Source organism: Triturus cristatus, chromosome 12, assembly GCF_964204655.1.
Source record: "Triturus cristatus chromosome 12, aTriCri1.1, whole genome shotgun sequence".
NCBI classification, from domain to species: Eukaryota; Metazoa; Chordata; class Amphibia; order Caudata; family Salamandridae; genus Triturus; species Triturus cristatus.
In genome coordinates, this window is record NC_140595.1 from 171179995 (window position 1) to 171206033 (window position 26039).

Here is a 26039-nt window from a genome sequence, read left to right on the forward strand (position 1 = left end):
CCCCGCATTGTATAACTTTATTGTGTGTGTCGCGCTATATATTAAGCGTTGGAGTCTGAGGTTTGCAGGTTGCACGCGGGTCTCTGCAGTGAGAGCTGAACCTGCTGAACTACCTCATCGGCTCTCGTGCAGGATTGGGACCCCCTTCTGAGCCCTGAGCCTCCTCGTCCATCTGTGGAGTCTTTTTTTAGCCCCCTGTAGCCCCGTTCGTTCTCCGCTCCCCTCCCCTTCACACGCCCACTCCTCGGGGCCCGTTACTGCCTGCAGCCGCACATGTCCCCCGCGTGCACCGCGCAGCCCGTGCAGTTGTTGACTGCGGAGCAGGTGCGTCGCCCTGTTGATTTATCTGGGCGGTGTCAGTCCTCGCGCCCCACCGAGAAAGACGCAGCCACTCTCCAGAAAAGCGGAGGGTGGGAAAAAGGAGGTGAACAGATGGACTGACAGCATCCGACTGCAACAAACCGGGGCAGTGCGCTCTTCAAATTCCGGGAAAACTTTGGACTCGGCGAGCAGAGCGCATTGACCTCCCTGGCCGCAGACTGCGGTGCTGGTCGGGCCGGCTTGTCCACCAGCGGCTACGCTTAACCCCCCTACCCACATCTGCAAGAGAGGGTCGATGGACGCGCTCGGAGGGTTCTCCGAGACTTCCAGAAAGTGAGCTCGTTGGTTCTGGCGCCAATGACATCACTCGCTGCGCGCGGACTCTGGATCTGAGCAGTTGCTCCGCACATCTGCCGGGAACCTCTGGAGAGTTGAGAGTGGGATTATAGTCCATCTGGCAACGGAGAGGGGAGCCGGCAGAGTGCAAGCAGGGCCTAAACGAGGAAGACAAGGGCTGTTCTCCCTCAAAGATTGAGATTGTGGGCGCACACTCTGCATGGGCCTCGAGCTGGCCATATCCTACCAAGTTAGGGGAGTTTGAGGTTCCCCGCACCCTTGCTGTCTTCTGAAAGCATACCCAGCTTTGCAACTGGTGTTTGGACTAAATTGTGGGGCGACGGATACTGCTGGTTTAGCTGAGATTTCAGTCCTGACAACCATGAAGGCAACAGTAAGGATACACCTTGCGTCAGTCGACAGTAACTCCTTGCAGGTCAACCCATGGCATTGACAGTAACGATACTTCACATGATTGATGATAGTGGTAAACCTGCTGGAGTCACCGAAGACAAACCTTGCGACAAGCAACAATTGCCTCAAGTTGCAGCATTGACTGGAAAGTACATTTACTAGTAATCAACAAGAACATCACCTTGCGGGAACTGACTATAACCTTAAATTGGAGCATCAACAGTAGCAACCGACAATAACTACACCTTGGAGCAGTCGACAATTACTACACCTTGCAGTAGTTAACTACAACCTCAAGTTGCAGCATCGACACCAACAATATATCTTTTTAAATTGATGATAACAACACTGCCCGGCAATTGACTACAACCTCAAAGGGCAGTGTCAACATTAACAATAACTCACTTCAAGGAAGTGTACTGCTTTGAAGGAGTAAATTAGTAAACAGCTTGCACCACAAATATTTTCAGATGGTGTACCAGGAAAATTGACGAATTGGCTGAGAGACATCACTGACTTGGGGAAAACATGATCGTAAGTGAATCGTTCATATCACAGAGCTTCGTGCAATTGCTTTTGTAGAGGTAGTTGGTCCAAATTGTGCCGCTTTGAAGTGGGTAAAAGCCACATAGATCTAAGCTTAGAATTCTGATGTGTTCAACTTTTTGTCAATTTGACGTAGATTAATGGCCAATTTTTTGTCGTAAACTAATGGTCAAATATAGCACACGCTATAAATTGAATTATCCTTTTTTAATAAACCAACTCAGTGTGACTCGAACACTGGTACAGCCTTGCCCCCTTTTCTCTGCTTCCCAGGGTAGCATTCTGCCATCAGAAAGAAATCATCAGATATACATCGGCTGATTTAGACACTTTATTGCAGAACATTTTTCATGATCATCTAAAGGTGAGTAAAATCAATATAATGGTGTGTAGCTGCTGATTCAGGAGACATGGTCTAATCTCAGCTCCACCACTTGATAACATTGTGTGATTATGGGCAAAATACTTTACATCCATATGGGGTAATTGCTTTAAGTGCCAAAATGTATGAGTCTTTGAAAAAAGGTCCAAATCCTATTGTAGGCGATTTGTAAAAAAGGTTTTTACCAATAAATGTAAACTTGAAACTTTTTTGTTCGCAAAAGAACAGTAACTTTTAAACAGAATGAATAATGTTATGCATCACTGGAGCCCTAATCGTGCAGGAGGTTTGATTAAATTATCCAATACGAAAAGGTAAATTATGTAGTATTATGCAACACATCATGTAGTGGTGTTATTTCTCTATTTTGGCATTTTAGCACATAATAATACTGTCTGGACAAAAGGTTTACCTTGTTAGTACCAATGTAATGCATTAATAAGTCTTCCAGAAGGTGACAATATTTGCTAATCATTTGCCACTTTGCAGCACCAAGTATGGCACTTTCTAAATTACTTGGCTTCCATTGGGCTCTGCAAATTATGCAGCAGATGGTCGATTATGTGGCCAGTGTGGTAAATCCATAATTATGCAGATAATGCTGCGGCACAGAATCACAGAAAGCCACTGGTTGGGCGTTTAAAGGATGAGTTGTTTAAGGGAGTATATGAGACACTGATCATGCACCCTTCTGTGCCAGTCTTGTATAAGAACAGAACTAGCTGCCAATACTAATGCATAAGCATAGGGGCAGATGGCGCAGCAGTACCTGTGTTTTGTCTCAGGATCCACTTAGCTGCTGTTTTTTCTAAAACCCTTTAAGAGGATATTGCAAGGAACAGCCTTCTGGGACATGGGTCCCCGGTGCATCCAGTACTGTGCCTTTAAGCGTGGCCTTTAAGTGAGTATATTGTGGTGTCAGTGCTGTTACTTACTAAGTGCTTGTAGTAATGCTTGGATGACGCCAATCAACATTTTAGCTAGAGTAAACTTTAGTAGGCAAACCATGATTTCCCAGGCTCCCTGCTCTGGGCATTTAAATTACACCCTTTTGGGGCAGAATAGTCTAATAGTGACAGGGTGTGATTAATCCAGCTTCTAATGCCAGTTAATGCCCAGAGAAGTGAATCCAGCCTCTAATGCCAGTTAATGCCCAATGGAGTGATTCCTAGAAGACCAGCTACACCTAAATCCACCTCTCTGTCCCTCCCCTAAAGTCCTTATACGCTGTAAGAGCCTAGAATATTGCCCTCTGCGTCTTACTGAGTAGCCAGTTCAATTTTCTCCACCAGCTGTCCTGTGAAGCCACAGTAGCCGACAATGGAGGCCTGCAGTTGAAAAGCACCCTTTCCTCAGGACCTCTGATCGACTCATCTGGAAACAGAAGGTGAACTTCACTTGGCAAGTTGCAACTCACGGTTAAAGTTTGTAGAGTTATATAGCACAGTTTATCGCCCGTGAGGGCATCCAGGTGCTGTCCACAGGGAGATTAAGTGATTTGCCCAGAATCACAGGATGTTGCACCGACGCTGGGACTCGAACCCAGATCCCCAACTCCCTAGTCGGCATCCATGGCTGCTGCGCCACATCCTCTTCCATTACCTTTACCAGCCCTGGTGGGGGAGGGGAGTTTGGATTGGAGAGGTATATTGTATATAATTATCTCCTGAATAGTCCAGTTTTGGAGTAACTCCAATTGGAAGAGTTTCTTCTTCCTGACCGGGCTGGGCTCAATCACTCAAGTACTGGATTGACCTAAAGCCAAAAATTAGCGAATGATCGATTCTATTCATCAATCGGCGTCAAAGGACATAACGCGGATAACCGTACTTGGTGGAGGTTTACTCCTAGGCCCAACTCACAAAAGTAGCATCCAATTTATGACCCTAGACTTTCGGTCATGATTATTTACTCTTTTTACTAAACTTGAGTTACTCAGTGGCTCAAGGTTCAATGCACCTCAAAGTGTTTGCATTTCTGTGTTCCACCAAACCACAGAATGACGCACTTCCTGGAATTGTGACAATATCAGAGTTCCTCAACTGCACCGTTTCCTGCATTCTGTTGGAAGCTCTAAAATTGGGAGGTGGGGTGCCCACTTGGGACTTTGGGTTGGGGGGGGGCAGTTGGCTTGCTACATTTCTCAGAGAAAGGACATTGTGCCTGTTTTGAGGTTCCTGGAAGGGCCAGGGACGGGTACTGTATCTGCAGTTTGAGCAAAATCCTCTCTACCCATTTTTTAAACATTCCAGTTCTGCCTCGATTTGCTTTAAACTCCATTTTGGAATGGTCTTGACTGCATCAAAATACTTAGGATGTGTGTACATCTTTATACGTCACGTGAAAACATTCCTGATTTTAAGGATTTTTATTTGACCTGTTTTGGCAAGAAAATCCCAACCAGGCTCTAGAATGCTGGTCGGGAGGCAACCCAACGCCCAGATCTGTTGCAGAGGCAATTCATTTTCAGAGGCTAACATAAGTCTGACTCCATCCCAGCCCTACAGGCTATCCACTAACAGTAAGCCTGACAGTCCAGATGGGCTGCTGCCACTTGGCTATTTTCGGACTTCTGCCACCCACCCCCTTTCAGAGCATGGTGGCAGTCACAGGATAGTGTTGCCTGCTGGAGAATTGTAAAAAAAAAATGCCCAGCTCCAGTTAAACAGGTGCCGCAGCGCTTCTGGCCCTGCAGCAGAGATGGCTGCCAATGCTTGCATAGCGCAGGCCCTTTGATGGGTGGCAGCAGATGCCCGCTGCAAAGAGACCAGCTTGCATCACCACCAGAGGCGGGAGAACCATTGCTGGGTCTATCTCGAGCACTTGTGCACTGCCGCACTGACTGATGAACATCCTTGGCACACAAGAGCTCCAGTGTGCCTATGCACCGGTGTATTCCACTCTATGCGCTTATGCAGAGTCCAAAAGGAGGTAGGTGAGAAGGATTTCATGTTGAAGGTACAAGTGCTTCCAAGGCTATGACTGAGTGTTCTTATGCTGAAGGCGCAGGCACGCTTTATGGTGATGTGTTCTTATGCTTTAAAGTTAAAGGCATGAATGATCTATGCTTACAGATTCTCATGCGGAAATCAAAGGCATTGAAGCTCTCTGCGTACGCGTTCTCATGCAAAAGCTAAAGGCATCGATGGTCTATGTCCACTTGATCTAATGCGTAATGGAAAGGCATGGAAGCTCTAGGCTCATGTGTGCTTATGCTAAAAGTTTAGACATGGACCATTTATGCCTGAATGTTCTTACATTGAAGTTGTAGGCTCAATGAGCTGAATGCTCACTTGTTCATATGTTTAAGGTTTAGGTACTGAAGGTCTATGTCTACACGCTCTTATGCAGAAGGTACAGGCATTGAAGCTCTAAGCTCATGTTTCCTTATACCAAAGGTATAACCATTTTAGTTCTATTCTCATCCTTAATTAAGCTAAAGTCTTAGGCATTTACATTTTATGTGTGAGTGGTCTTAAAACGAATGCATATGTGTACAGCTCTGCATTCACAATTATTATTATGTTGTTGACAACAGTATTGGCGTTCTATGGCCGAGTCCTCTAAGGTTGAGGGCATATTCGAGGAAGCTCCAAGCTGAAGTCTTATGCCGAACTCTATCATTTACTCTGCTTATGTTAATGATCTAAGCATTGAAGCTCTAAGTGCGAATGATCTTATGCTCATCTTAAAGGCATTTGACCTTTGTGCCTTTATCTTCTAATGCCAAAGTGAGCGTTATTATGCAGATAGTATAGACGTTAAAGTCCTATAGTCTTTTCAGGCTAAAGGTTTAGGCATTGAAGCATTAGAGCTGACCATTTTAATGCTGAAGGTTGGAGGGAATGATGCTGTATGCTTATCTGTTCTTATGTGCATGGCATAAGCCCTGGGGCATTAAGATGGAGTTTTCTAAGGCGGGAGATACTTCTGCCGAAGCTCTAAGAACAATTTCTTTGATGATAAAGGTGTTGGGGTTGAAGTTTTATGTCTGGGAAGTCTTATGCTGAAGATATACTCATTGAAGCTCTTTTTCCAGGTGATCTTGTGCTGAAGGCACCCATTTAAAAAACTACAGTAAGTTGTATATATATATATATATATATATATATATATATATATATATATATATGTTAAATATATGGGGGTTGGTTTAGTCAAACATGCTAAGGTTGAAGGCGCACAGCAATAAAGTCTATACAGGAATTCAGACTGCCAAAGTCGTGCCCAGGTGCTGCCATACCCTGTCTGAAGGTACATGTACTTTGGATATACCCTCTGTTTTGGTAAGTTGATGGTGGGGGTATTTGCTCAGCTCAGTGTGCATTGGTTGCATGAACAAATGTTTGGGCACTTTGAATGTGACTATGGCAAAAGTATGTGTTGGTTAGCCTCTATACTTAAGAGTATATGGTAGCAATCTCAAGGTTCTATGCTTTCACTTCCCTACCCAGAACCTACGGTGTCTCTTTAAAATTTCCATGCTGAAGTAGAGGTCATGGTAGGCCTCTAGGTTTAGTTATTAAATGCTTTATTGGGAAATCTTGCACAGAGCCAAGCATTGTCCCACAAGGTACTACAGCGCACTGGGGTGTACAGCGGTGTAAGGCAGCAGAAATAGTTTTTGAGTTGAGAGCCCAAAATGTGTCATCTAGCTGAATGCCAGCTTGAAACCAGCCTTCAAGAGTTGTTTTAAGCTAAGATGATTGGCTCTGCCCCATGTCTTGGCTGTAGGGTATTAAAGATGGCAAAGGATGTGTCCAATGGAAGAACCATTGATGGACTAGATGTGCCCTCTTGTAGAACCATGTGCTGATGGACATGCACCCACGATGAATGTATGTGTGTTGGGCCTGTTTCTTAGACGATCTTATGAGCTAGGTACAGGGGCAAGGGGACTTTACTATCTGTATTCTGAAAAACAGATATAGGCATCTTCGCTCTTAGCACTGTTGGTACTAATATCGGGTCTTAGTGCTTGCGTGAACTTATCCTGAAGACAGGGAAAGTTATAACACCGAATCCATGGTACGGTCTCACGCCAAATCGATGGTTGTTGAGGATACATGCACTAATGATCTTATGTGTTTGTGATGAAGCAACGAACATATATGTTCCTATTGCACTTCAAAAAGATATGGACTGGTGTATCATGGCTGAAAAATGTGTTTACGAAGGAAGGGTGGGTTTTCGAAAATGGCAAGAGGGTTTGGGATTAATGAAGGCGTACAGTGGGATATTATAAAACAAAGAATTTAAAATATATATAAAATTAATGAAATCAGAAGGAATCCCATGGAATCCAGAAGACCCCTGCCTAGGCTTTTTCTATGATTTGAACCTCAAAAAAATATACAAATTTACAGAAACTAGTATACCTTTAAAGTACACATAATATTAAACAATGTATTTAATTAATAAACAAAAAAATATTAAAAAAATTAAAATCAAAATTTTTAAAGGGAAGGTTGGATCTTTTCAGGATTATTTTTTTATTTCTAAAAGACAAACTGATATACCATACTCTAGGATGACACTGTGCCCTTAATGAGTCTAAGGCATCCTTTCTTGTTGTCTGCACATACTAGTGTTGCAAGTGAGGCCATCATTCATCCGTTCTACTGTCTGCTGTACTTGCGCTAATCCTAGTTATCAAACTTTAGCTTCAGGTTTCATTTTCCTTCACATTTGCAGAGTGCTTTAAAATTTTCCATTTTTTTTTATATATATTTATAATCTGTTAACCTGCTACCATTATTTACTTCTGTAAACAGTCAGGGGCCACCTGGGCAGGGGTTGCAGACCTCCAGGGTCCACAGGATAAGAACCACTGGTTTAGAACACTAAGTGGGTGTTAGTCTGTCTCGAGGCACCCCCAACAAAACATAACTAAGCATTGAAATCAAATGGTTTTCAACCAGGAGCAGGCAATTTGTGTAAGTGGGTAAAAAGGATTGCTACTTGGGTGCTCTATCATCTATTTCCGGCTAGAAGTTCATTTAATTGGCTATGGGGTGAGACAGGAATCACCCCATACCGGGATGGAGAACAAACTTGGGGATAGTGTTCTGAGCACCACCCTAGACTGGAAAACAAGCATCCCGGGACCAGTTTTGGGGTCACACCCCTCATCAGCCAGGATAGCTTGAATCCAGTGGCATAGTGAGCACAGCACCCACTTCTGGGCATACCCTTCTCACTTAGGACGACAAATGCAAAAAGAATAGATGATGGACGGAATGCTGAACAAATTAAACATTCTCCCCCAGTCACAGATCTGGGTTAAATCCATAGTTTTATTTGCTCACCACACCACTCCGGTTTGGACTCAGTCAAATGCAAATCAGTGTTGACCATGTTCTCCATGGGGACAGTCCAGCCCGAACTGCCAGGCCAGGTCCTCCCTGGACTGGAAAACAAGCATCCTGGGACCAGTTTTGTGGTATCTCTGCTCATAAGTGGTGTAGTGAGCACAGGACCCACGTCTGGGAATACCCTTCTCACTTAAGCCTTCAAATGCAAAAAGGACAGCTGATGGATGGAATACTGAACAAATCAAACATTCACCCCAGTCACAGATATGGGTTAAATCCATTGTTTTTTACTCACCAAACCACCCCAGTTTGGACCCAGCCATCTGCAAATCAGTCTTGACCCTGCTCCCTATGTCTGGCCTGAACTGCCAGGCCAGGTCCTCCACATTTTATGGTGGGTGCCTCAATACTGAGAAATGGGGCCTTGGAGGTTGATCACTATCTTGGAAGTTAATATAAGATTTAGGTAGAACAAGTAGATTGAAGTTTGATAAATGTCCATAAATCCACCATAAACATTAATTGCAAGAATATATTTAGACCTGCAGTCAGGTTTGGTCATGAAATTAAAGGTAGACACTGACAAACTCAAGACTTAAATGAACAAGGCAAAGCCTTTGAGGAAAACTGCCAAGCCTTGAAAGAAAGAGGAAAAATCCTAGGAGGAAATAGAGAAAAGCCTTGGACTAAAGAAGACAATGCCTTGGAAGAAAGGAGGGATCATGTGTGGTCTCAATCAAGGGGGTTTGGTGATTCCCCCTTCCGTTGGAGTACTACCAATATCTTGAAAAAAAAAGAAAAATGTTTAGGAGAAATGAGGACCATGCCTTAGAGGGACAATGTTAATACCTTAGAAGAAAGAGGACTAAAGCCTTGGATGAAATAGAATAGAGTCTTGGAGGAAAGTGGGCAAGATGGCTATGTCTTGGAGAAAAAAGGACACCATCTCGGAAAAAAGATGACAGACGCTTAAAGGAATATGTACACTGCCTTAGACGAAAGAAGAAACTGCCAGGGGGGGGAGATGACTTCTTCTATTCACACAGGCTGCACAATGATATTAACGGGCTGGGATGTGAGGCTGTTTTCAAAGGATCATAACTTGGCACTTTGACTGCCCTCCATTCCCACTCTGCTGCCCAGTTAGTGGGTCTATATCTGTCCCTGCGAGCCATGTGCTTGTTTTTCTTGGCTGGGCCTATGGGTGGGTTAAATTTAGTCCAGTCTATTTTGAACCCTACCTATGCTTGTAGTATCCTGATGAATCTGCAAACTGACGGGAAGGTCAGTGCTAGGAAAGCCACTGGTAGAGCCGGGGACTACAGACAGCTCAGAGGTTCCCATCAGGGACAACTCAGAGTTTCCCGTAGTGACAATTCAGTTTCCTTGCAGGGACTATTCAGAATTCCGCTGCTGGGGTAGCTCAGTGTTTCCATACGGTTACAGTCAGAGTTTCCCAAAAGCGACAGCTCAGAGATTCCTGCAGTGACTGCACAGAGTTTCCTCACAAGAACAGCTTAGAGTTTAACCACCAGGACTTCCCAGAGTTGTCCTGCAGCAGTGCTTAATTTGAGCTGGTGGTTGCTGATGGTGGCCACTGGCACTCATCTTTGAGGACCGGCAATTATTTTTCCTTATCTGACATTTCCCAAGAGCAAGGGAAAGACAAACACACAAAGGGGAAAGACAGAGGAAGAGAGAGACAGAAAACTGTCACAGAGAGAGAAAGCAGGAACCTGCAAGAATGAGATAAATAGACAGGGAGTGTCTGGTAGTGGGTTAAAGAGACCTCAGGTGGATTCAGGACTATGCAACCTTAGAATTCAGCAGACTGTCATTGATTAGCACCGTCAACGAGCTTCTGAGCAGCGCTTTGGGCACCAGAACTCAGTCTTTTACAAATTAAGCACTGCTGGGACAGCTCCTATTTCCCCACAGTGACTGCTCCAAGGCCCACACAGGGACAGTTTGAATGACTCTGCAAGGACAGGTCCAAGGATCTCAGCAGGGACTACTCTGAGGTCCACTAAGGGACAGCTCTGACGTCACCGCTAGGACTGTTCTAAGGTTCCCTCAGTCAATTCCAATATCCCCGCGGACAAAGGTCCAAGATCCCATCAGGAACACCTGAGAGGTCCTCATATGGACAACTCCAGAGTCAACGCGGGCATGGCTCTAAGGGCCCTGCTGATACAACATCTTGGTCTTCACATGGACAACTCTTAGGTCACCGTAGACAAAGCTCCACGGTTCCATCAGGGACAGCTCCAAGGCCCCCACATTGGCAACTCCAAAGTTCACGTAGGACCAGACTCCGAGGTCCCCTCTGGGACAGTGTCAATGTCCCACGTGGGTTGTTCCAGGTTTCAGCAGAGACAGCACGAAAACCCCCTTGGACATCTCCAGGATCCATGCAGGGACAACTCTGAGGTCCTCGCAAGCAGGGACAGTGCGTCCAATCGCAGCAGACCAGTGAAGCACTGGGAAGCCCTCTATTGACAAAAAAAAAGGATTTTCTAGATGAATCCGCCACCAAAACGTCCTCATTCTCTCTTTCATCTGGGCCTGATCTAAACGTCAACACACCTGGAATATTCACTTGTGGGGAAATAACCTTCCATCGACTTGACATCTCCATCGGGCGGGAAGATGGCATCTTTTTGTTGGGTAAACCATGTCCAGTCAAAGATCCTTTTTTGGGGTAAACGAGTCACCTTGTGTACTCCCGGACTGAACTGAATGCAAAATAGAAAATTAGTGTCCGAGATTAAAAAAAATCCTCCAACTCAGGAAATGTAGGTATTATAGTCACAATGAATATTATGCGAAGAGGGTTTGACGAACTAAGGCATATCAGCTGCTCGTACATCTCCATACAACTTTCTCTCAATCCCGGATTTCTGAAGCTTTCTTTATCTCTTTTCTGGTAAAGAATACAAACTTATTTCACTATGAACACCAAGAATAAATGTAATTCAAATACCTGTGAACTGGCGTGTAAACCATGGATTTTCTTTTAAACTTGTATTGAGTTAGATTGTATCACAGATTTGCAAATACATTGAGGGTAATGGGAAAAACAACAACACGCATCTGCCTAAATCTGTATATGATTAGTAAGACTAGAGTAGTAAAACAAATACTAACATTTCCTTAAATGAGCAGGCAGAAAAATGAGCTTAGAATAGTTCCAGTTCAGTCAATTCTTTATAATCCTGGCACAAAATGTATTTGAATTATTATTTTATAGCAGCACAGTAGAGCCAGTTATTCCAACTAATACTTTGTCCCTTGTGCTCCCTTACATAAATAATTCTGAAATCTTCCTTTTTTTGAATGAGCAAAGTTACTCACCACGATTTAACTGTTTATAAACATTATGTATGGTTTAAGCATAGTTACTCAAGAATTTTATTTTTAAATCTGATTTTTTTTTTTTCCATCTCACAGTACACTCTTTATCACTAGTACCATAGAAACACTATTATGACTGTGCTGTTATGCTTCATGGCGGGCAATACTCAAAGTGTTAGGAGCCCACAGCCGGTGTTGCCAATACCAGGGTTACTGGATAGCAAGGCGGCCTAGGCTTGATTCCTCCTCAGACCTCTTGCTTCCACCTCCAAACACTTCCAGTTTCTTCAAGTCTCTTTTTCATCTCTCCTTTCTCCCTCTGTCACTCTTTTACCATATTTAAATTCCTTCTTATGTCTCCCTTTCTACCGTTCTCTCCCTTGCTCTAGCTCAAAGTGTAATGGTGAAAAATAAGTCCTGGTTCCCCAGAAATGAGTGCCGGCGCCCATCGCCTGCATCCACCGGCAACAATTAAGGCCTTCATACATTCCATACCCTGACATGGCATCTTTCTGATGGAAGTTGTGCTGAAGACCTGTCAAGGGTGGACAAAGTAGTCAGATTAGAGCAAACATATAATTACACAGTATTTTCCAAAAAAGCACATAACGGGCTGTGAGCGCGCCTTCAAAAGAAATGTTGATGGGTCCTGTTTGTTATCCATTAACAAAAGGTTTGCTCTCTGCAAATACTGCTCTGGAAATGCATTCGTTTTGAGCTCGGACCCTGTTGACATTGCACCCTTCTGCGAATGGGTCGGTGGCCAAAAATATTTTGCAACCATTTAACGATTTAACACTAGTCCAGGTTGGAGGGAGAGGGGGTCACGTTGGATTGTAAGTGTGAAACACATGAACAAAAACCCAGTGTGTATCAGGAAGCCCTGAACAAGGACATTTGTGCTGAAGAGGCCTTGGTTATTGGGTACTTTTTCTCGATGTCATAAATCATTTCAAATCCACTGTATTTTCATCTATTATCAGGTATGTTGGTTTCGTGACTTCAACAAGATCTGTAGTAAATCCATTTTCATCAAAGGTTTTTACATTTATAGTTCAATACTAGAATATGTGTCACTGTAAGAAGTGAAGTATAGATTGTTTTTTCACTACTCATCAATTTGTATTGATACAACATATTGTTGTGTTATTGGATGTTACCAACTTGAACCCTTGGGCAGAACTAACTTACTATTGTTTACTTTTCAAATTCCCTGTTAACTTTCACCACAATTCGCCTTTAAAGAAAGAGTTATAAGCAGTTGTGAAACCCTAAACAGACTAAGAAACTCACATAGGTGTGTCAAGTTAAAATTACTGGGCAGATACACTCGCCACGTAAGTATGTCCAAATGCTACTTGGGAAACTGTCGCACGCTTTCAAGAGATGAAAGCTAATTAACAACGCCAGCATTTCAGCAACTGACGTGTATTTGTTATTTTTATATAGCGTGAACTAGACCCAAGACAACGGGTATCAGAGCGCTTTACATAGCACCAGTTACGTTACATGAAGACACATTAATTTTTGTTCGGCACGGGGAGATTAAGTGATTTGCCCAGAATCACAGGATGAGCGTCGTTCCCGAGATTCGAAGCTTCGAGGTCGACCGCTCTAGCCGTCAGGCCACATCCTCTCTCCATTAATTATGCATTTCATTCTTTAGTACTTGGTTTTGTGTTGCGTTATGGTTGTTTCTTGTGTGTTATTGTCACAAGAGCTCAGTGTGAGCCCAGCCTAGTGGCGGCATATGACAATTTACTAGCACAAAGAGAGGCTGGCATACTATTCTGCCAGCCACAGAGGGGTCCAACGTTGGTCTACGACCACTTGATCCATTGCATAAGTCAACGATGAGCATCATTTCGGTAAATTTGCCACGTTTCTGTTTTTTGTATATAACTTCTATGCCAAATGGAAAACCTGACAATGCAGCATGTTTTATCCCCTGTAGACCGATTTTGGCCACTCCTGATCTATATGCAGGGAGCCCAGGTTTATGTCAGATTGGTAAGCAAAATTATGCACAAGGCTGACTAAATTATGCGGTATGAAAAGGTCAATTAAGCTGTACAATGTTGTTGCAGTGTTATATGAGTGTTTACAATAGTGCAACAGATGGAGAATAATGTGGCAAGTGAAGTAAAGTCATATTTGTGCGGAAAACGTCAGAGACGCAGAATCACCTAGGTCCAGTGGCTCTATCTCCATGGACGTCATTTAGACAACCCCTGGCTTGCTCACTGCACCCCCTATCACTGCCTTTGCAACCGCTGGCCTTAGAGGTCACAAAATCACAGCCACAAAGACAGAGGTGTGGCTTCCCTCTCCTTGTTTTGAGGTCATGTTTTTATTACGCTAGCTATAAATACTTGTATAGTATTCACTATTAGTGAAATAAAAACTTGAGCACCGGGCAAGTAAAAATGTTTTAAATATATATTGTGTGCGTGCTTGTGGGTGAGAGTGTTTGTGCGAGACAGGGAGTGTTTGTGAGCATGTGTGTGAGTGAAAGTTGAAGTCAGTGATAGGATTGGCAATAAATACAATTAAATGTCAGTAAGTAAGGGGGCTGAGTCAGAGTGAGTGAGAATGATGGAGTGTGGGTAAGAGTGAATGCAAGTCAGTGTGAGTGAGTAGTTGTGAGTTGATCAGTGTACGAATGAGTAACAGTGTAAGACTGAGTGCAAGAGTGTGGGAATAAATAAATGCCATTGAGTGAGAATGGTTGAGTAGGAGTGAGTAGGCAAAAATGAGTGTGAGTTAGAGAAAGGAAATTAGCATAAGTGATAGTGTGGTATGCTTGTGAGTCTGCTGTTGGCCCCGGCAAATTACTGGTGTTCGCATTCTGGAGACAATTGTTAAAAGATGGGCACGTGACATACTAAAGATAGTACTTCATATGTGGAACATCTACGGCAAAAGGCTGGCACAGTCATACTGGAGGCAATGCTTGGTATGGCAAATCCATGGCGAAATGCCCATGCTAGCATGCTGGATGCGATTCTTTTTTCAAAAAAATCTTTTTATTGAGTTTCTAACATACGACAAACGGTCAGTAACAGCCACTGTGCCCCCCCTCTAGTTCTACACATTGAAAATAGCTCATCCTTGACAGTTGAATCAACTTTGCTTTCACCCTCTCAACCCTCCCCCTATCCTCCCATCTGGCTCTGCCTCCAGCTCCCGCCCTGTGTCAGTTGTAGTTACCCTTCTAGGCCCCGTATCTTCTCCAGAGGGTCCATACGTTCTCTATTTTTTTGGGGACACCCCGCCCAGCATATACGTGCTTCTCGGTCATCATGCAACAATCCATGTCCCCAGTCCACTCTTGCACATCTGGGGGTTCCCAAGTCCCCCTTTTTCTAGCGATATTATTCTTGGCAACTGCTCGTCCCACTATTAGGGGCATTTTGGTGTAACAGGGCACCACCCCCTCCCCTCATATGTTCAGTAACAGGACCTTTATCTTTTGTGTCACCTTAACCCCGGTGGTGGTGTAGAGACCTTGACCAAGTACCCAGTAGGTATGTACGCTCTCACAGGACCATATCGTATGTAGAAAATCTCTTACCTGCCAGCCACCTCGACTGTGCAATGGAGACTCCATCCTCCCCATCTTACAAAGTGTCTCCCTAGTGTAGTATGCCCTATGTAGCAGTCGGAGTTGTACTCAATGCAGCTTTCATCGACATCTTCGAGGGGACCACATCTCCTTCCCAATCCTCCCTCAGCTTCGGCAGCCTCTCTGGCGAGTTATTCATTATTTTACTATATATGAGGGAGATAGTTTTCCTTGATAATGGTTCCCCCAACACCCTATCTTCTAGAAGTAAGGTGTCGTCAGTATCATCCCGGCTGGGGCTAAGCACCGCAAGAGCATGCCGCACCTCAGGTAGCGAAATACTTCAGTTTCAGGAAGGCTGTGATCCTTTCGGAGTATAACCCCGAGCTTCAGCCCCTGGTCCTCCAAGACATCCCGCAGTGTGAAGATGCTTGCTGTGGCCCACAGTTGAATGCCCCCAGCTTGTCAACCTCCCTCAATTCACCCCTGTCCCACAGAGGGGTATACCCAGTGAACTTCTTCTCCCAGCCCAAGTTGGCCGTGGCCTGCGTCCAGACCCTTGTGACATTGCGTGTATGCAGGGGGAGGTGATATTTCCGCTTACTTCGGTCCAAAGCTGCCAGGTACCCCATTGCCCATCACATTTCTGTCCACTCTCAGTGAGGGTTCAGCCTGCGGTGCATAAGCCCAGTCATTTGTCACCACTAGTTGCGCCACCCAGTAGTACTTCTAGATATCTGGCAGTGCTATTCCTTCATCATATACCCCCTTCATTTATTTCACCAGCACTGTGTGGGGTGCCTTCCCATGTCATAGCAGGAGTCACCTTGCTGTTCACTTGCCAGAATAAGGTGTCCAGGATCTTGTTGGGTGTATTCTGGAGTACACACAACAGTTTCGGAAACTTAAGCATTGTATATAGAGCTGCTCTACCTAGCAGGGAAAAGGGTAGAGTCCTCCAGTGCTTTACGTCTCTCCTGAACTCGTCTAGGAGGCTATAAAGATTGTCCTTGAGGTGCTGTTCCTCGTTTCTCATCACTTGGAGGCCGAGATATCAGAAGCTCTCCTTGGCTCTCTGGAGAGAGAGGCCTCTTATTATTGTCCCCGCGCCCAGATGTCGGCTAGATGTACGACTTCTCCCAATTAATGATATAGCCTAAACACAATCCAAAGAGATGGAAGATGTGCAGGAGCCTCAGGATTGTGGACGTAGAGTAGGACGTCGCTCACATAAAGCGAAATTCTGTCATCCCATGAGTCATCCCATCTGAACCCACACACCAATCCGTCCTTCCGAATCCATGCCGGTGGCAGCTCAGGAGCACTGCAAAGAGCACTGGTGAGAGTGGGCAGCCGTGCCTCGTCCTCTGTGTAGCTGAAAAGCTGCACACAACTCTCTATTAATCTTGACCCACACCTTTAATTGGCTGTACATCAGGTGGACCCATTTCCACTATTCCGGGCCAACCCCATGGGCTCCAGCACCCCAAACAGAAAGGGCCATTCCAGGGAGCCAAAGGCCATTTTTGCATCCAGGGAGAGCACCACCATTGGTTCCATAGCAAGCTCTGTGAAGGTCATGCAGCCATGTAATCAGCGCAAGTTGAGTCCAGTCCTCCTGTTGGGCATGAATCCCGACTGGGCTGAATGGACCAAGTCGAGAATCACCCGTTTCAGTCTGTTGGCCAACAATTTCACCAGAATTCTAACTTCAGCATTTAAAAGGGACTTTGGCCAATAGAAATGACATCAGCATAGTGGTTTGCCCTCCTTCAGAATTGGCCCTATTGAGGCCAGCCGCTGGTCAAATGGAAGGACTCCCCTCTGACCAGAATTCTTAAGCATGTTGAGGCGGTGAGGGGCCACCTTACCCGCCACCCCTTTAAAGAACTGTAGGGGGATTGCATTAGGACCCAAAGCCTTTACCGACTGAAATTCACTAATCGCCTGTTCCTTCTCCGTTGTTATCTGCGAATCTAGCAGCTGTCTGTCCTGTGCGGAGAGAACTGGATGGTCTATTGTCTCCAAAATCTTTGCCGATAACGGAGTCCGGGTGGGCGCATAGATCTCCTCATAGAATTCGGCAAATACTTTAGCTATGCTGATATGATTGTTGGCATAAAGGAAGACAACTGTGGCATATAGGAGGAGGAAAAACACTACAAAATGCAGGCCATATCATACTGGAGGTAATTATTTACATAAGGGTCACTCATAGTACATGGATAACAGGCATATTATATGTAATTGATAGCATAAGGGGACACTCATGGCTGATGGAGGGTACCCAAGGTAAGATGCATGCCTTGGCACATTGGATGTTAGTTTTGGGTTATGGGGATACCCAAAACAAATTTTGAAACAAAGGGGGTCAACTCCTCTGATATATGCCATGATCTACTGACTTGGCACAGCATAAAAGGACTTATTTAAAGAGTGCCCTTTCATAGCCCATGACTTTTTAGCAGTTTTTTATGTGAAACGTTTGTTTTAAAATGCACTATTGGACCCATTTTTAAAGAAAAATCTTTGGGGGAGAACCACTAACCCCGATCCCATTCAAAAGCGCTCTGGTTCATTCACTATGCGCAGTACAATTTAGGGCATGTTCTGTATTATATGCACCCCACCGCTTTCAAAGGTAATGCCAGCACCGTAATAGATGTGGAGCCAAAAGAGACATTTTTGTTGTATTTTTATATTAATGACCTCTTTATAATGTAACTTCAGTGATGTAAATTATTGTGATGTCATCTGGGTTAAGGTAAAGTCACATCATTTCCTGGGACGATTCAGGATCAGAGGTCAAAGGATGTCACTCCCTTTGATGTCAATAAGGTCAAAGGGTGTTTGGTGTCACTTCTGCTACACCTGGCATTTTGGTGAACAGACGTCCATGACTATCTCCAGGCTAAGAACAGAGGAGGCTATCAAAGCTTTGGTCAGGTGCAAAGAGAGGTGGGAGTAAATACAGCAAATACTGAGAAGATGGAAGCAGGACCGTATGTGATGTGGATGCTGTTTTAAAATTTGGGCCCATGAGGCAATGGGGTACAATAAACTAAATACAAGTTGCTGCATTGGTTAGTACAGCAGATGAATAAAGGCACTGTCAGATGACACCCAATGCAAATGACTAGGTTTCTGGTAGAAGGATATAAAAAAAAAAGGATTAGTGGAAGAGAGGCATGGAGGGGCCGGTAACGAGTCTACGACAAGCAGAATATGATTTTGATTTCTGGCATGTTATCAGCAGAGGGATTTTTTTTGCCACTGATAGACGGTAGGCACTTACTGTAGAAGACCTAGGGCAATATTATGCATTTTCATTGTGTGCAATGGGTGCACCTATTAAAAGGTGCACCCGGTGCAAACAATGACCGTGCCCCCTATTACGGTGAATGTGCTGCCCCCAGGACAGCTGCGAACTCTGTGAACTTGCACTGCCCCAAGGGCAGCACATTCATGTGAAAACACGGAGCGGCGGCTTGCAGGCGCACCATGTTTTCACAGTGCAAGTGGCACCTGCCTGAACTTTTACAGGGGATTCGAGATGCCCTTGGAGGTGGGCGCAGTCATAGACTGCACCCACCCTATGACTGCACCCACCTGCAAAGGGGATGTCTGGGGGGGTCCATAGGACCTCTGTTCCCCTTCCAGAGGGCTGCTCTCAGGGGCCGCACTGTGAGTGCTCCCCCTGAGAGATTCTTTTCCTCTGAGCCTGTGTCTATAATATGGCGTGGGTGCAGGGGCAAAGGAATAACCTCATTTGTATAGGGTGCGCTCCTATGCAAATAAGGGAACACCCCCTGAAGCTGCCGCTTAAAGTGCACCAGCGCTATCGGTATTAATGAAGGGGACGCACAAGTGTCTGTGCCCCCTACTATAATACCAAAGTGTTCCAGGGGCACGCAAAGTGGGTGCATCTACCTGTTGCGTCCCCAGGGCACTTATTGTTATACGGCCCTAAGAGGATTTTCCACCTCTTGCACAGTCCCACTCCTCTGTGGCCTAAATTTAAGATGGCAGATGATTAGTCTTTCTATTATAGCCAATGGGCATAGAAATATAACGATAGACAATACCTTTCCCTTTCATTGCTTTGGAAGCCCTTCTTCTCTTTCCATGAACCACGATGAAAATAGAATGCATTTGCTCTCTGTCTCTCTCCCACAGTGCACGTTACTCCCAATGAGGCTGACTATGCAACCAAGGGGTGGCCAGCAGGGGTAATTGATTTGTGGCTATGAAGCAATACTGTCACTGCAGCTGTAGGTAAAGGCTGCACCCCACTCCTCCGACACTGCCTCCTCAAACAAATTCTGGGGAGGGTCACTTCTTTTTGTACAAATTAAGCACTAAGTATGAGGCTGTTTAATGACATACAGTCTTGAATAGCTGTTATACAAGAGCTGGTTTGGCTTCTGTTTTTGTAGCTAGGATGTTGGTTGAAGTGAGGATAGGGGAGGAACAACTTCCTATCATTGCATATAGGTGGTAACGATAACCCGGGTGAAGTGACAATGCTCTCGCAGGGGTGGAGCCTCACTCTCCAGGGACGATGGCTTAGAGCCCTGAGCATTCGAGGCAAACACATATGTTGTAATGGAACTCAAGAGTTTAAACCTCGGCCAGCAGACTCTGCCTTCCATCCTTTTAACACTGGATTGAATTGACTACCATAAATTGTATAATATTAGCATGCTGCTTACAGTGCTGATTTGGGAGGAGGCTGATAAATAGCGCTACATAAAAACAGTTACTATTAGCTTAGAGTGAGGCTAGGAGCAGGCCTAGCGCAGAGACTGCGAGGAGGAGGATCTGCAAAACATCACTACTACATGTACGGGGCATCCAGTGCTTAATTTGAGCCTGTGGGTTCCGGTGCTCGGCACTGGCACTTATTTGTCAGCAGCGGTGCTTGCGACAGTCTGCCACAAGGTGGTGCTGTCTGGCTAATTTAGAGATGACCAGAACACCAGTTAAGCATTAATTCAATATACATAAAAAATGCCTATTAACTGCCGCCCAAGTCATTCTTATACCTTTGAGAGCCTGAAATAGTATAAATTGTCACACTTGTAGGAGTGTGATGGTTAGTAGTTTTGTTGTTACCATAATTAACAGCGTTGGCAGGAGCAATCTGTGGTGTAAGCTGCAGTTGCCTCCTGACGAGAGCCCTGGCAATTAATAGTTTACAATTTAAGGACTGGGTGTACCCCGCATGTGCAGACTAAGAGACAATCAGCAAGAACAGGGTGCACAGGTATGTGGTATTATCAACATAGTCCAGGGCTGCTGAGAAATTCAGGATCCTGAGAGGCTGTGGAATGCGAACCTGAGACTTGGAATCAGATGGAATAACAGGGCCATGGACCAAAGAACCAGAAATGGTTCTAGGTCATAAAATAGCAGGTAGGTACATCAGGAACTATTGCATCCCAGCCACTACATATGGAGTCACTACATCTCTGAGTACTTTTACCTCCCTTTTTTTATAGACTTCTGGTATATTTTACTCATTTTAATTTACTGTATTACAACGACCTAATTTCAAATTTCATTTTAAAGTATGTTTTAATAAATATGTATTAATTACATTTTCCTTAGTACTATTATTAACAATACTAAAGATACATAAATATGTACAATTAGATTATTTAAATATTGTTTACTATTATTTTAATTTACTTTTCTATTTTTCACTAAACTTATTTTAAATGTAGAACATATTTTCACTTTACCTAGTCTGTGTGCTGTAAATGTCATCCACACACACTGACACAGAATTAAAATATATATATATTTACTAGTTCTTACCTACAGAGGGGGGATGTCTGATATAAGTGTAGCAAAACTTACCAGTGAAGTAAAGACTTCCAAAATACGGCCTGCAGTATAATGATTCCTGGTGTGCTGCCTGCAATCTGAAGCTAGAATACCCTAAAAGTCAATTGTATTGCATAATGTTTGTTTATAATTCTCATACATTGATGATAAATACAATGTTTATTTAGACCTTGGTCTTTAAACAGTAATAACCAGTTAAAATTGACAGTTAAAAGTGACAGTTCAACAATACAGATGTATACCTTCTCAGCGTTAAGACTTAATACATTTTCGGAGTGGAGTGCAATAGTAACTTATCTATACAAATCAGCTGGAGCATTTATAAAAATTATACATAATTTAAAACTCAATTTAAAATATTGTGCAATTCATCCATTTTTAAAAAGATTAATATTAGCCTTGTTTAGATTTTAAAACAATTTAAAATTTCTGGAATTTACAGCTACATCTCTTTTAGATAACGTTTAATTACATTCATATAGTTCCCTAATGCAATCGCGATCTCGAGGTTAGGCATTTCTGTGATTAGCTCCACCGCCTGTGTCCGTAACTTTATGCCATATTTTAGGAACAATGGGCGGAGACATAATTTACGCTGCTCTAGTAATGTTGCACAATCTAACAAAATATGTAATATATCACCTTTTGTTCCCAAAGTACATTTACAATAACCTTCATGGCCTAACATTTTTATTTTTAATTCTTCATTTATCAACCAGGGATTTATACCAATTCTCAGTCTTAGGATTTCCTGTCTGTACCAATGGTTTGGTAGAATATCCAGGTAAGGGAACCAATTTTTATTTAACCATGAATCTCTCATAAATTGCACAGATTTTTTCTTTGCCAGATATTCCATATCTGCACATCGAGAGACTTCCTGTCCATACTTACTAAGATCACTTTTAATGAATTCTACATACAGGGATTCTTGACAGATTTTCACTTTTAAGTTCTTACAGGCCAATCGTATTTTCTTCCTGTTCTCTTTAGCCCATTTTAGATTACTATTTTGAATTTCTTTTCTACACCATTGGGATACTTTCTGGCCTATCTCTATATCCAGGCGTTTCCAGAATCTAATTAAAGCCATTTGTGCCTGTACCCTCCAAGCAGTTGTACCTAACTCGGTTCTTATTGCTTGGATCATTGCCGAATGTGGTAATGACAATAATGTTTTTAGGCATTTCCCTTCCTCTAAATCCCAATCACATTTACCACTCAGATGGAGAACTTCCGCTCCATAGAGTACTTGTGGGGGTATCATTGCGCTGAAGGCCTTTAGCAGCGGTCTGTGCGACATGTTTCCATAATCTCGGTTAAATTTTTTCAAGCCACAGATCGATGTAAAGGCCTTCGCCTTCTGGGCCTCTATATGAGTGTGCCACTTTAGAGACCTGTCAAACCACATCCCGAGGTAGCGGTATTCGTTCACCGTTTCTAGTTTCAGGCCTCCTAAAAACCAATTAAATCGAATATCCTTTTTCCCAAAGCTTAAAATTTTTGTCTTTTCCATATTTACCGTTAGAAATTTCCTTTCACAATATTCACTAAAGGCATTTAGCTTTCTTTGGAGACCTATTTCAGTCTGGTCCAAAATTACCAGATCATCTGCGTATAGTAAACAAGACACTTTATTTCCATCCATTCTCGGGCTAGCACTTCTTTCAACCTCTAGGGTTGCTGGTAGATCTGCTAGGAATATGGCAAATAGCATGGGGGCCAACACACAGCCCTGTCTAAGGCCATTCTCAATTGCTATTTTTGGCGTCAATGCCCCTTCTGTGTCTCTAATTACTTGTGCCCAATTTCCGCAATGTAGCTCTTTTATTATCGCAAGTAAGCTTTTAGGGATATTTTTATTTACAAGGGTTTCCCAGAGGCATTCTCGATCAACTGAGTCAAATGCTGCTCGAAAATCAACAAAACAGCAGCACAGCTTACCATTTTGTTCTATTGACTTGCGTGCTACTGCCCACAAGGCAAAGCAGTGATCAACCGTAGAGTGGCCTTCTTTAAAGCCACCCTGTTCAACTGGTACAATTGAAAACTCCTCTACCCAGTCCTTTAGTCTATTCAGAATTATTTTTGAAAATACTTTTTCTCCTATATCTAGTAGATTGATCAGCCTATAGTTTTGTGGTGCATTCATATTGCCTTTTTTATGAACTGGCCTTATTATTGCTCCCTTCCAATTCTTTGGTATTTTCCCTACCGCTAAAATTTCCAGGAACATATGAGAAAAAAATCTCGCCCACCACTTCATCTGAGACTTTATTATTATCGCTGGAAGGTTGTCTGGACCTGCTGCTCTTGTTAATTTTAACTTCATTATTGTGTTTTCTACATTCTGTTCTGTGAAGTCTGGTTTTAATTCTTCCATTAAGTTATGCCATGGCTGGGGCACTTCCACTTCTAGATCTCTACGAGGACTATACAATTCCTTCAAGTACTTCTCCCATACAGCCTCGACTATCACACAGTTCATTCTCCCCGCTGGGTGATCGGCAGCTGCTTTCACCAGCTTCCAAAACTGTCTTATATTTTTTGATTCGATAGATTCCAGTAAATTTTCCCAGCATTTATCTTTATACACCCTTTTTGCATTTGTAATTAGCTTTTTATACTCACTTTTTAATTTGTTAAGATGATTTTGTCTCTTCAGATCATACTTTTTCCTAATGCTTCTTTTTACTTTCCTTATCTCTCTTTTTTTCTTTTGGCAATCTGCAGTGAACCATTTTGGTTGTCTAACAGAGATTAACTGCTGATTTGTTTTAACTTTTGCTAGTTCAGTTCGAAGGCATTGCACCACTTGCTCTATTTTTCCCTCATACCAATCCAAATTTTGACCCCCTATATCTCCCAAGGCTACCTTTTGTTGGAATGATCTTAGTTTTTCTATGTACTCTTCCGTTAATCTAGTTGTTACTCTCTTGGGGTATTCAACTTGTTGTGAGATTACTTTATCTCGGGCTTTCGGGGCACCTCCTTGAATCTTCATCTGCAAGGGATAGTGATCGCTGCCTTCTTTCTGAACTATCTTAAATTCCCTTATAAGAGAGAAGTTCCAGGCAGACATAAAGGCATAATCTATTGGGCAATTTTGTGAGCCTATTTTGAATGTTTTTTCTGCTGGGCAATCTGTTTCAAATCTGCCATTCAAGCAGAAAAGGCCCTTCGCCCCTAGATAATTTCCCAAATCTTTATCCTGTTTTAAGAGTTCACATGCTGGAAAAATTGCTTGTTTTACTTCATATGCATCCAGTATATCCCTATGCCAAAGGTCTACCTCCTTTGGGTACAGTTTATGATTAAAATCCCCCAAAATAAAGAATATGTCAGAGTCATACTTTTCACATAAAGAATCTATATCATCTTTAAAATATAACAGCTCAGTTCCATACTCAGTAGCATTCTTCCATTGCATATACACATTTATAATGATTATATTTTCATATTTTATGTCTACAATCAACAGAGATAGTCTACATGCCAGGAGCCATTTACATTTTACTTTTAGCGGGATCACGTTGTTTGTTACTTTTGTAGACAATAAAGTCATGATCCCCCCTGCCGGGCGGCCGAATCTTTTTTTCTTGGCCGGTCGATGGAGTTGGAGGAAACCATCGAAAGTTGGGGTTTCGTCGCATAGCCAAGTTTCTTGCAGGCAAACAATTTCCACTTCATTTGCTAGCTTAGTTATACATTCCTGTTTTATTACATCTCCAAGGCCATTTATATTCCATGATAAGAATTTAAGGCTATGCGACCCCCCTTCATCCTATTCCACCTCACTTAAACCTCCATCTTCATCCATTACATCCTTATATCTCTGAGAGGGTCCTGCAGGGCTGCTTCTTTGGCTCCAATTATCCCAGGAGTTATCCATTACTGAGTTATTAACTACTACATTCAGAGTACATCCTCCTGTCTCATTTTCCTCTAGTAACCTCACCTGTCTCTTTCCTAGTCCTGCATGACATTTTAGAAAACTACTTCCTAATTGTCTATTTCCCTTTAGTTCTTTCTCTGGGATTAGCCGTATACCTTCCTGGAGTATCTCGCTAGCCGCTTTCCAAATTGCCATTTTTACTAGGTCGGAGTAGACTAGTACTCTTGTAATCTCCTTTCCACTTGTATTTTTTATGAAACCCACTTGTCTCAAATCTTTTGTTCCTATTCCCCTGAGGCTAGGGCATTTAGAGAATGAGAATAGGATTTGAGACCTATTCAGAGGTATAATCTTCCTTATTTTCTTTCCCTTTTTTTGGTTTTGCTCAGGTTCAAAGTACAGCCATTTGTCGCTTCCCGCCTCTTCCCCTATCTTTGGGGCTTCTGTACCTACCTGATCAGTGTTTTCCCCCATTTTACCTTTTGCTTCTAAGTTACCTCGTTGTGGGACAGCTTTCTCTTGATTTTGGTTCTGATGATTTATATTGTGTCCCACATAGTTTGAGTTTACTATGGGTTTTGTTTTTGTGGAATTAGTTTTTAATTGATCCTTTCTAGGGCTTTTACTACTCTGTTTCTTTACCTGATTTTTGGGGCCCTTCCTCTTACTCTCAGCGTTTGGGGTCTTGGCAGATAGCATTTCCAGTGTGGGAGTATTTAATTTGACCTCTTTCTCCTTTTCCTTTGTTTTTCGCATTGTTTCTACCTTTGTTTCTCTCTTTCTACGTAACTTCCTTTTATGGTGACCCCTAAAGTTCGTGAAGCTATGTCTTGGGTTTTCCCATCTTCTTTTTATCAGCATCGGGCACTTAGATATATATACATTATGTGATGTTCCTACTGTTTCTGTGCTTTCTTTCTGTTCTATAGGCTGGGTATCTACTACTGGTCTCATCATATATGGCATTTGACCTCTGATTACTTGCAACTCCTCCTCAATCTTTTTCAAATAAAGCTTTTGCGTTTTCAGAACCCCATTATTCAACATTGTAACTTCCAACAA

General features: G+C 43.2%; 1 protein-coding gene across 7 annotated transcripts in view; it reads left to right on the plus strand.

Annotated features, from left to right (window-relative positions):
• The first annotated feature begins 237 nt into the window (after nucleotides 1-237).
• Nucleotides 238-26039, plus strand: part of LOC146773004 (hemojuvelin-like) — a 68163-nt gene continuing 42361 nt past the window's right edge. For 2 of the 7 annotated variants that reach the window (XM_085639208.1, XM_085639204.1), the window contains exon 1: nucleotides 285-1605. The gene's annotated coding sequence lies outside the window, so the exon portion shown is untranslated. Of the gene's footprint in view, nucleotides 1606-3267; nucleotides 3387-4690; nucleotides 4931-12632; nucleotides 12651-26039 lie in introns of those variants that run through there. The other 5 variants (XM_085639203.1, XM_085639209.1, XM_085639205.1 and 2 more) reach the window with 5 other exon arrangements.